Source organism: Vespa mandarinia, chromosome 19 (genome assembly GCF_050613455.1).
Source record: "Vespa mandarinia isolate Hongniang chromosome 19, ASM5061345v1, whole genome shotgun sequence".
Classification (NCBI taxonomy): Eukaryota; Metazoa; Arthropoda; class Insecta; order Hymenoptera; family Vespidae; genus Vespa; species Vespa mandarinia.
Genome location: NC_140828.1, coordinates 762,501 through 772,500, shown reverse-complemented (window position 1 = coordinate 772,500; position 10,000 = coordinate 762,501). Strand labels below are relative to the sequence as shown.

The following is a 10,000-nucleotide window of genomic DNA, read 5'->3' as shown; positions in this document are numbered from 1 at the left end:
TTTTCATTTTTCTCCCCTGAGAGTCACACGGTTGATGTTCCCGAGATTCTACTCTCCCTTCCTCCCTCCCACCGTTCATTCCACCCTTTTTTCTTCTCCTTCTTTCTTTTTTTTCTTTCTTCTTCTTCTTCTTCTCTTCCTCCTCCTCCTCCTCCTTCTCTTTTTTCCCTCTTCGTCGCACCTTTTTGTTCGCGTAGACGCGGGTGCGTGCGTACAAAACGTTTCTTTCCTCTTTCCATCCTCACCACCCCCTCCCCCCCCCTCTCTCTCTCTTTCACTCTCTTCGTGGATGCCCGAGGCAAATACGGGACTGGTGAAACGGCAGGGGGATGAGTCAGGGTGAGAGGCAGGGAGAGGAACAGAGAAGAAGAAGGAGAAGGAGAAAGTGTCGGGTAGGGTGGTTGAAGGGTGTAGGATATATACATACATATACATATATATATATATATATATATATATATATATATATACGTGTAGAAAGAGAGAGAAACTCAAAGCACCATAGTTCAGTTCTTCCCCCTCCCTCCTCCTCCTTCTCCTCCCACCTCCCTTCGTCTCTTCGAATCTTCTTCAATTTCGTATTAAAAGAAGTCGAATACGATGAAATACTCGTGTGTACTTCTTGTATAATATAAACTCAACGATAAAAAAAATAAAAAGAAAAAAATATTTTATCTTTATAATACGATAAAAAGATACGGAGATATAAATTGATTTATTTTTTTATTTTATCGAGCATATTGAAATTTAATGGAATATAAAAGGAGAGAGGTTCGTGATCGAGATCTGTTGAAGTAATTGAATATCTCGATCAAAAGTTATGACGCAAAAATCTATTTATCTCTCTCTCTCTCTCTCTCTCTCTATCTATCTATCTATCTATCTCTATCTTTCTGTCGGCCTCTATTTCTATCTACATTTCTATTCGTAAATGATTACGTCGAGTTGAAAACCATTCGTGTATGGTTGTTGGCTTGTCGTAAACGATCAACGGATAATAACACTTGACATTGTCCGAATAAAATTCGAGAAATAAATTCGAACGACGCGATAGATAGAAACGACGAGCATGCTATCACATACATCTTTTTAAATGTGCGTGTGTGTGTGTGTGTGTGTGGGTATGTATATGTATATATATATATATATATATATATATATATATATATGCTTTTATATAGAGTGTACACGGAAAGTTCTTTGGTAGGTCAAAAGTTTCTTCAGACGTGAGAGCCGAAAGTTTTTCCTGACTGATTCGAAAAAATCATTTACTCCTTTTTCGTTTTTGTTTTCTTTCTTTTTTTTTTTGTTTGTTTTTCTTTTTTTTTTTTTTTCTCGGAAACTTTTTAAACTTTTTAGACTGGTTAATTAATTTTTCCTTTCTTTCTTTTCATTCGCTTTCAAATCGTAAAAAAAGTTCCTACGCTTGAAATGTCGAAATGATACGAAAAAAAAATAATATATATAATAATAAATTAAATAAAAAAATAAATAAATAAAAAAGTCTCAATAAGGAGCACGTAACAAAGTTATCATAGAATAAATCGATATATAATTGATTTTTGATATAAATTTAAAATATAACAAAATTTCGATCGAATCGTATTATAACCCACATATATATATAAATATTACGACAGAATAATACGACAACATTAGATTGGATGACAAGTGTGATTAATCTTATCTGATCAATGACAGTTTCAAAATGACTTTTAATGAGATAATAGATTCTCTTTATGTTTCTGTTTACGCGAAACGTCGTCTGGCTCGCGCGTTTTAAACGTAACTACTGGACTCGTGTTAAAAAAAAAAAAAAAAAAAGAAAAAAAAATATAGACGATCAAACATAGAGAAAAAGAAAGAAAGAAAAAAAGAAATAAAGAAATAGGGAGAGATAGAGAGAAAGAGAGAGAGAGAGAGAACGAGCACTCTCGCAGTTACGAGCAAACTCAAGGATTATATTTCTAAACGCGATGTTTGTGCATATATGACGTTTACGACCACTCGAATAATCCCATCATGAAGAATGTTTAGCGACCGAGTTCCCTTTTTTATTGTTTTCTTCCTTTTCTTTTTTTTTCCTCTTTCTCTCTCTCTCTCACACACACACACAAACTCACACAACACACTCATTCCTCACGCTTTGCCTCTTTGTTTTCTTCTTGCTTTTGTTCAACTCTTTACCCTTTTTTTTTTTTCTATTCTTTCCTTTCTTATCCTCCTTGCCTCAATCTTCTTATCTTCTTATCTTTTTTATTCCTTTTATTTTACTTTTTTATTTTTTTTTTTTCCTTTTTTTTTGTTTTGTTTTTTACTCGATCTTTAATTAATCATTATTTCATACATACTAGTAATTACTCACGCACGTATTCTGTACTTATTTTACGTATATATTAATTGTACATATGTATTTATTGCACGTACATATGTATCGTATCATATTTATTGTTATTTATTTTATATGTACCTAAGAAATAGATGCGTGATTAATTGCGATATTTTACTCGAGAAATATTTTTGCATAAGTTAACGAGTTATGCGAGTACCTGGATAAAAGTATTTTGGTGTGGTTGAAAAATCCCAATGGACAATAATGGCAATGGTGGTGGTGATGTTGATAGTTCAGAGGTGAAGGGGTTGGGGAGGGGGTTTAACGTCGTAAAATGTGAGAGAGTGGCAAGCTCATTCGGGGGTTCGGTACGTTATAAGTAAAATACGAGAAATTTTACGACGTTGTTAAGAACTGTTTTACGATGAATTAAGACGTACCCTTTAAATCTTTTCCGACTTAGGCGACAGCTACCGAAAAAGGATAAGCCTTAAATCCTTACGATATTTCTTATCCCTTTTTTCTTTTGATTTTTTATTTTACTTTTTTTTCTGTTTTTTTGATTCTTTATTTGTTTCATTTTTTTTTTTTTTTTTTTTTTTTTTTTTTTTTTTTTTTTTTTGTGTTAAAGAAAGAAAAAAGAAAGAAGGATAGATGGATGAGGAAAGAGAACGAATGAAAGGGAAAAATACTTGTATTATATAAGAAATATAGTATATATATATATTTTAGTACATAAGAAAAAAAAATTCGAATTTCACTTTCCTAGATCGTCGAAAGGAGATAAGAATACAGAAAATTAATATAAGATTTTTAAGAAAATTAACATACCTACGTCGAATGATTTTTTATGATCAGAGTAGATAAAAGAGAACTAAAGTATATGTATTTATGTACACATATATATATATATATGTGTGTGTATGTATTTATGTATGTATGTATGTATATTACATAAATCGAGCGATCGTTAACGAGAGAGTAGAAATGCGAATTCTGATGATGGCGTACCTGATAAAATATTCCTTCGAAGTATCCGTCAATGTGGAATCGACGAGTGGCAAAGGGGGATAAAGGGAAAGGGTGAGGGTTTTAGTTGGATGAACGATATCTATAATATTGGCTCCGATATTGAAAACGAAGTTAATGATCGTTTCGTAAAATTATCGATAGATGATTTTCGACGATCTATCGTACGAATAATATCAAATAATATAAAAAAAAAGAATTATTTCCATTTCGTGTTCTATTCTATTTGTACAGATAACGTGACAAAAAAAATGTTTTAAAAATTAAATCCCATTAATCCATATAATTATACTTATTATTATTATTATTATTATTATTATTATTATAATGCTATCGATTGTTTAATTAAGCCGACATAATTTATTATCAATTTATATACTTATTTTATATATTAATATATTTTTATATATTATAAATATCATAAACGCAAGATATAAGAAAAATATATTTAATATCTTCGAGAAGCACGTTTATATTATTTATATATATATATATATATATATATATATATATATATATATATGTATATATATATATTCATATATCATGCGTATAATAAAAGGAAGATAAAAAGAAAATATATCGATATGTTCGTGGAGCTCGTTTATCGAGCGCAGTTTCGATGTCGACCAACTGGAAAAGGAGTAAGGGAAGAAGGGTGAAGAGGGGAAAGGGAGATGCCAAGGGACGTTGGCATTTGGTTTAAATGATTTCATCGAACCCATAAGAGGTCCAGCAGCAGCATCCAATGTTGGTTCGTTCAATGTGCATTGAACGCCATAATCGAGTGTTATCGCCAGAAGGGCGCCGTATAACTTATTGCCGTCTTGCTGGTGACTTTTCTTTCGTCCAGTTCATTCGTTCAGTTCATTCGAATGGCATGTAAGATAAAGAGAGAAAGAGAAAGACAGAGGGAGAGGGAGAAAAGAAAAAGATAGAAAGAAAGAGAGATAGATAGATAGATAGATAGATAGATAAAGTCGGATGCTGTGCGGACCATTTCTCTGTAATCATTATTAAATACCTATTATTAAGAATTTTCATTGTCACTTTTTAATAAGGATATTAATTAAATCGTCGATGATTAATATTAAACGTTAAAAGAAAAATAAAAAAAAAATTTTTCGATAGTCCTTAATAACAAAGTAATTTTTTATCGTTTTTCGAAAATTGAAAAAAATATTAAAAATTGAAAGAACAGAAAATCTACTGATCCATCATCCTATCCTATTCATCCTTAGATAGAACCAGTTCTATAAGGGAAACGTTTATATATCTTCGAAGAATTTGAAAATAAATTTGAAAAAGTTCGATTAAAAAAAAAAAATTCTAATGTTTGATAGGAACAATTAAGAGATTGAAGAAGTGTGATGGGGGCGAGGTGAGATGAGTGAGTGATTGTGAATAGGGTAACGAAAATGTAAGCGAGAGTTGGAATTAAATTGGTTTAAACCGTTCAATTCGAATATTAACTGAATATGATTCCAAGGATGGGAGGATGGTGGGTGATCGATAGGAAGGTGGGAGGTTGATAGGAGGGTGGGAGGATGGAAATAGCAAATTAATTATCCATCTGGACTGCTGTTGGTTCATGGTTAGATGCAATCACGATCGACGATGATTCAATTGGTTCGTCGTTTCTATCAGCAGAAATAACTACAGCAACACAACTGCATATAAATCTCTCTCTCTCTCTCTCTCTCTCCCTCTTTATTTTTTTTTCTTTTTCTTTTTCGTAAAATCGTATAAAAAGTTTCATCTTTAACGCGAGAAAGGAAGACGACTGACGAATAATGTCTACCACCTACAATCTACGTTATATTTCGAGGAGAAAAGAGAATCGGAGTGCTAAAAGAGAAAAAGAAAGAAAGAGAGAAAGAGAAAGAGAGAAGAATCAGCAGACGTGGTTGAGAAGACGAAGAAGAAAGAAAAGAAAAGAAAAGAAAAAAAAAGTAAAGAAAAAAGATGGGTCGTTGCTGCTACTGGCTGCTGTTGCTGCTGCCAACGTCGTCGTCGTTGTCGTCGTCGTCGTCGTCGTCGTTGTTGCTGCCGGTCTGGCGCCGTTCGTCCAGAGAAGTTCACGCCATGTTTCCTTTTTCTTGTTGCTCTTATCTCCTTTTTCTCTCGTTTCTTTCTCTTTCCTTATATTCTCTTTCCTTTTTTCGTACCGTGATTACATCGGACATAAGACACCATTCTTACACGCTAAGACGATGTATTTCGATTTCCTTTTTATTTTCATTCCATTTTCTGTCTTTTTTTTTTTTTTTTTTTTTTTTTTTTTTATAAGTATTATTACAGTGATGTGTAATAATAATAATGATAATAACAATAATAAGATAAGAATAATAAAGAAAATGTAACCATAAAATAATGTTGCAATAATAGTATTATAATAGAACGGACAATCGATCATAAATTTGATACAATGACGAAATGAATTAATAAATGAACTAAATACCATTTACGTATTTAATAGACATTGTTATTAACAAAGACATTTAATGTTGAAAAAAAAACGAAGTGTAAAGATAAGAGTACATATATACATATATATATATATATATATATCAATACATTGCAAAAATCTAAAGACATGACAATTACATTGAAATATGTAGGAGAATAAAAAGAATATATAAAAGAATATATAAACAACAATAATAACAATAAAAATTATTTCTATTTCGTGTTCTATTCGTATATAATAAAAATCTATTTATACGATATAAATATAAAATATGTTTATATATAAATATTTGTTTGATTTTAATCAACGTAACAAGAAATAATTCACGAAGAAATTGGCGAATAATATTTAATAGTAGTTGTACGTGGCTCCAATTTTGTACATAAAAGATACGATGACAAATCCTCTCTCTCTCTCTCTCTCTCTCTCTCTCTCTCTCTCACTCTCTCTCTCTCTCTCTTTCTCTTTCTCTGGGAACTAATTACAGGTCTGTCTTTGTTGTAGCACGGTTCAAGACTTCGTTAGAATATAATTTGCATATAACAGATCCCACGTGGTAGGGTGGGGGTTAGTGCTGGTGGTGGTTGGTGTATGACAGAGGGGTTGAGGGAAAGATGTGAGACCAACGAAGGAAAGGCAACTTACATTCACGCATAGCGTTTAATTAAATCTAATCGGCTACCCCTTGACACTACGTCCAATTTCTTAAACGTAACATTCTCGACACGTTAACTTCCATGTTCTCTCTCTCTCTCTCTCTCTCTTTCTCTCTCATCATATATATATAATTAATACTATTATACATATAATTAATACCATTTTATATATATATATATATATATACAATTTTTAACGAACGATTAATTAAAATAAAGAAAAAAAAAAAGAAAGAAAAGATATCTCTACGGTCGGTAGAATAATTAATAATGAATAAAAATGGATAATAAATTAATACGATTATATAGAGCGTGATATTAATTATGTCGCCGTAACTTTTGGGATTTTTTATTCAATTAAATTATAGTAATCAATCGTTAAAGATATTTTTTTAATTTACTTCGTATATATACCATGATAGAATATTAATTCTTTTAATATTTTAATCGTGAATTTTATCGTTAGATTTTCTTTTTTCCTTTTTTCCCTTTCATGTGAATAATAAAATCGCAAGAAAGTTTTATATAAATGAAAATCTATCGCGACATAATTCGAATGTAATACTTGAATTAATTTATAATTTAATTAATTAATTAACGATTACATCGATTTCACGATAATCAATAAATATCTTCTTCTTCTTCTGAAATAGAAGAAGAAGATGAAGATGACAAATCATTAATTATAGACATTGACGGTCGATTAAAAGGGAAAAGAATAGAAAAGAAAAAAAACTTTGATCTAATTAATTTAATTGAATATTTGAATCGTATAATTCACGTTTCTACGATCAACTAACTATCCTATCAACTAACTGTCATTATTGCGTATAGAGAAAGTTAGTTTAAACGTATGTTAATTATTCATACCTAAACATACTCGTGAAAGTTTCTAGTATGATCATTCGAACTCTAGTTTACTTGTATATATACACATCTATGTGTATGTGTTAACGTGTAACTGATGTTTTCTGATAGTTCGAATATACTTTAGATACAATGATTAAAACGATCTATGTATTTTTAAAAGTCGTAATTAAATCTATTAATATCTGAAGAATCTTTAAATCCATTAAAGATAAATTATTAGACAAATAAATTATTCAAATCTATTACTGTCCTCTTAATTGACATATATATTCTCGTTAAACGTTAATTGATTTAAACTAATTAACCTCCGTGCAATAATATACGTGGTATGTTAAAAGAAAAAAAAAAAAAAAAAACAGGAAGAAATAAAACGAAATGAAAGAGATATATACGAAGGCGTGATGATGCTATAAATTACGTGACAAACAGACTGAGAGAGAGAGAGATGCTTTTTTAATTCGTTTAATTTCACTGAGACACGCTCGCAAAAGGAGAGTTTTCGAGAGTTTTATATATCGTCTTTACTGTCAGAGACTATTCGAATCAATTGCGTAGGTCAAGTGGTATCGTTTGCAAAGTATTATTACGTCTAACGTCGTTCATATTTATAGTTCTTTAAAAAACAATGAATGTTTAATCGATATGTTCGTTGACTATATATATATATATATAAAGATTTTGTATTTCATTATCTAATCTTATATAAGAAATATATATATATATATGATTCTTATAGGTATATAAGAAAATAAAATAAAATGAAAAACGAAAAAAAAATATATATATATATATATTTTAATATAATTGATATATCGTCAACGATTATATATACCTTTATTCTCATATATTTTTAATTCACATATTTTTCATTTTACTTTGTTCTCTTTAAATGATTTCTCATATGAAAAAGCTTGACGAAAAACTTTTACGAAGCAACAGAATTAATGTGGAAAATGTGATGAGAATGAGTGATCGAAAAATAAAATAAAAAAAAAAAAAAAAAAAGAAAAAAAGAAAAAGAATAATAAAAAAACAAGAAAAGGAATAAAAAGAAAATATAAGAAAAATATAGAAAGGCGAGAAGCAATCGCGAATGTTTGTAATAAACACATACGGGAGGTCACGTCAATTAATGTATAAAGACATTTACATATATACGGGATGTACGTGTACAAGGACGATAATGTTTATAAACGGTTATAAGAGAAGAAGGTTTATTACTCTCGAGTCAGTACTACGTAGACAATCGAACGATACAGACCTAGACGACATACATAGTAATTATTTATTCACGACGACGAAGAACACGAAGAAGAAGATGACGACAATGACGACGTAGTTAAAGGAATCATCATCGTAAAGAAAGCTTTCGTTATATTTGTTAAAAAACATAGATATGTACGTATATATTTCTATTTATTTATAATATTATACATATCTCTGTGCGTAAGCTATAAGTCGTAATAATTGTAATTTCTCTAATTATTATTATTATCGTTTAATTGAAATAATTTCATCAATTTTTTTTTCTTTCTTTCTTTCTTTAACGTTAATTAATAATTGTTTATAATAATTCATTCACGTTTTCGTATATGTGTGTATATATGTGTATGTGTTTCTTCCTCCCTCTCTCTTCTCTCTCTCTCTCTCTCTCTCTCTCTCTCTCTCTCTCTTCTCCTTCTTTATCCCTTTAAATCCTTTTGCATATATCAATTGTATCAGTTCGTAGCTCGTAAAACTAAACAAGAAAGATAATTATCAATAATAATCTATAAGCATATTAACATACGTACATAAGTATATATAATATTCGATCGTCTTACATAAATTCCATTTATGTATATTATTTGTTTTTATAATTTTTCTCTTTTTTTTTTCTCTCTCCCCTCTTCTTGTAGTACATCTATTTTACTTTTTCTTTCTTACATTCTTTTCTTTTTCCGCGCGATGATAGAATCGTGTTCCATTAAACTTTGATATACGTAGAAAACGACGGAAAGGAACACTGACATGTCGGTTTTCCTCTCCATTCACTCCAACACACTCCCTCCCACTCTCTCTCTCTCTCTCTCTCTCTCTCTCTCTCTCTCTCTGTCTCTCTCTCTCACACACACACATATATATATATCTTTGTTCATCTCGCTGAACAGGAACGTTGGTTCAGAGGATTTGGAGTGTCCGCACGGCGGATTCTGCGGTTTTCCAGCGAGCTGACTCTGTCGGTGGCGGGTGCGGATAGATAGATAGATAGATAGATAGATAGATAGATAGATAGAAGGGTTGAGGGAAAGGTGCCGTGGGTTTTCTCTTTCTCTCTCCCTCTCTCTCTTTCTCTCTCAAATTAAACTCCCACCGGTTGAAGGTTTACATCGAAGCCACGTGTAAACCCGAAGCGCAAAAGCAGGAACCATCGACTACGACTGCGTTGGAAGGATGATATCAGTATCCTTCTCTTATTCGATACTTTCTCTCTCCCTCTATCTATCTATATATATATATATATATATACATATATACATATATATATATATGTATATCTGTCTCTATCTCTCTATTTCTTGCACACACGAAGCCCGAAGCGTTTCCTGCGGTTACGGAAACCGCGAACAGTGTTGTTTCGCTTCGCGATTATGATGCATCATC

The 10,000-nt window shown here is 30.9% G+C and overlaps 1 protein-coding gene across 6 annotated transcripts in view; it reads left to right on the top strand.

Annotated features, from left to right (window-relative positions):
• The window catches only part of dlp (glypican dally-like), a 114,503-nt gene that overhangs the window by 68,189 nt on the left and 36,314 nt on the right, over positions 1–10,000 (top strand). Inside the window, exon 1 of one of the 6 annotated variants that reach the window (XM_035884788.2) lies at positions 8,583–8,755. The exons of the other annotated variants lie outside the window; for them this stretch is intronic. The gene's annotated coding sequence lies outside the window, so the exon portion shown is untranslated. Of the gene's footprint in view, positions 1–8,582; positions 8,756–10,000 lie in introns of those variants that run through there. 6 annotated transcript variants of the gene reach the window in all.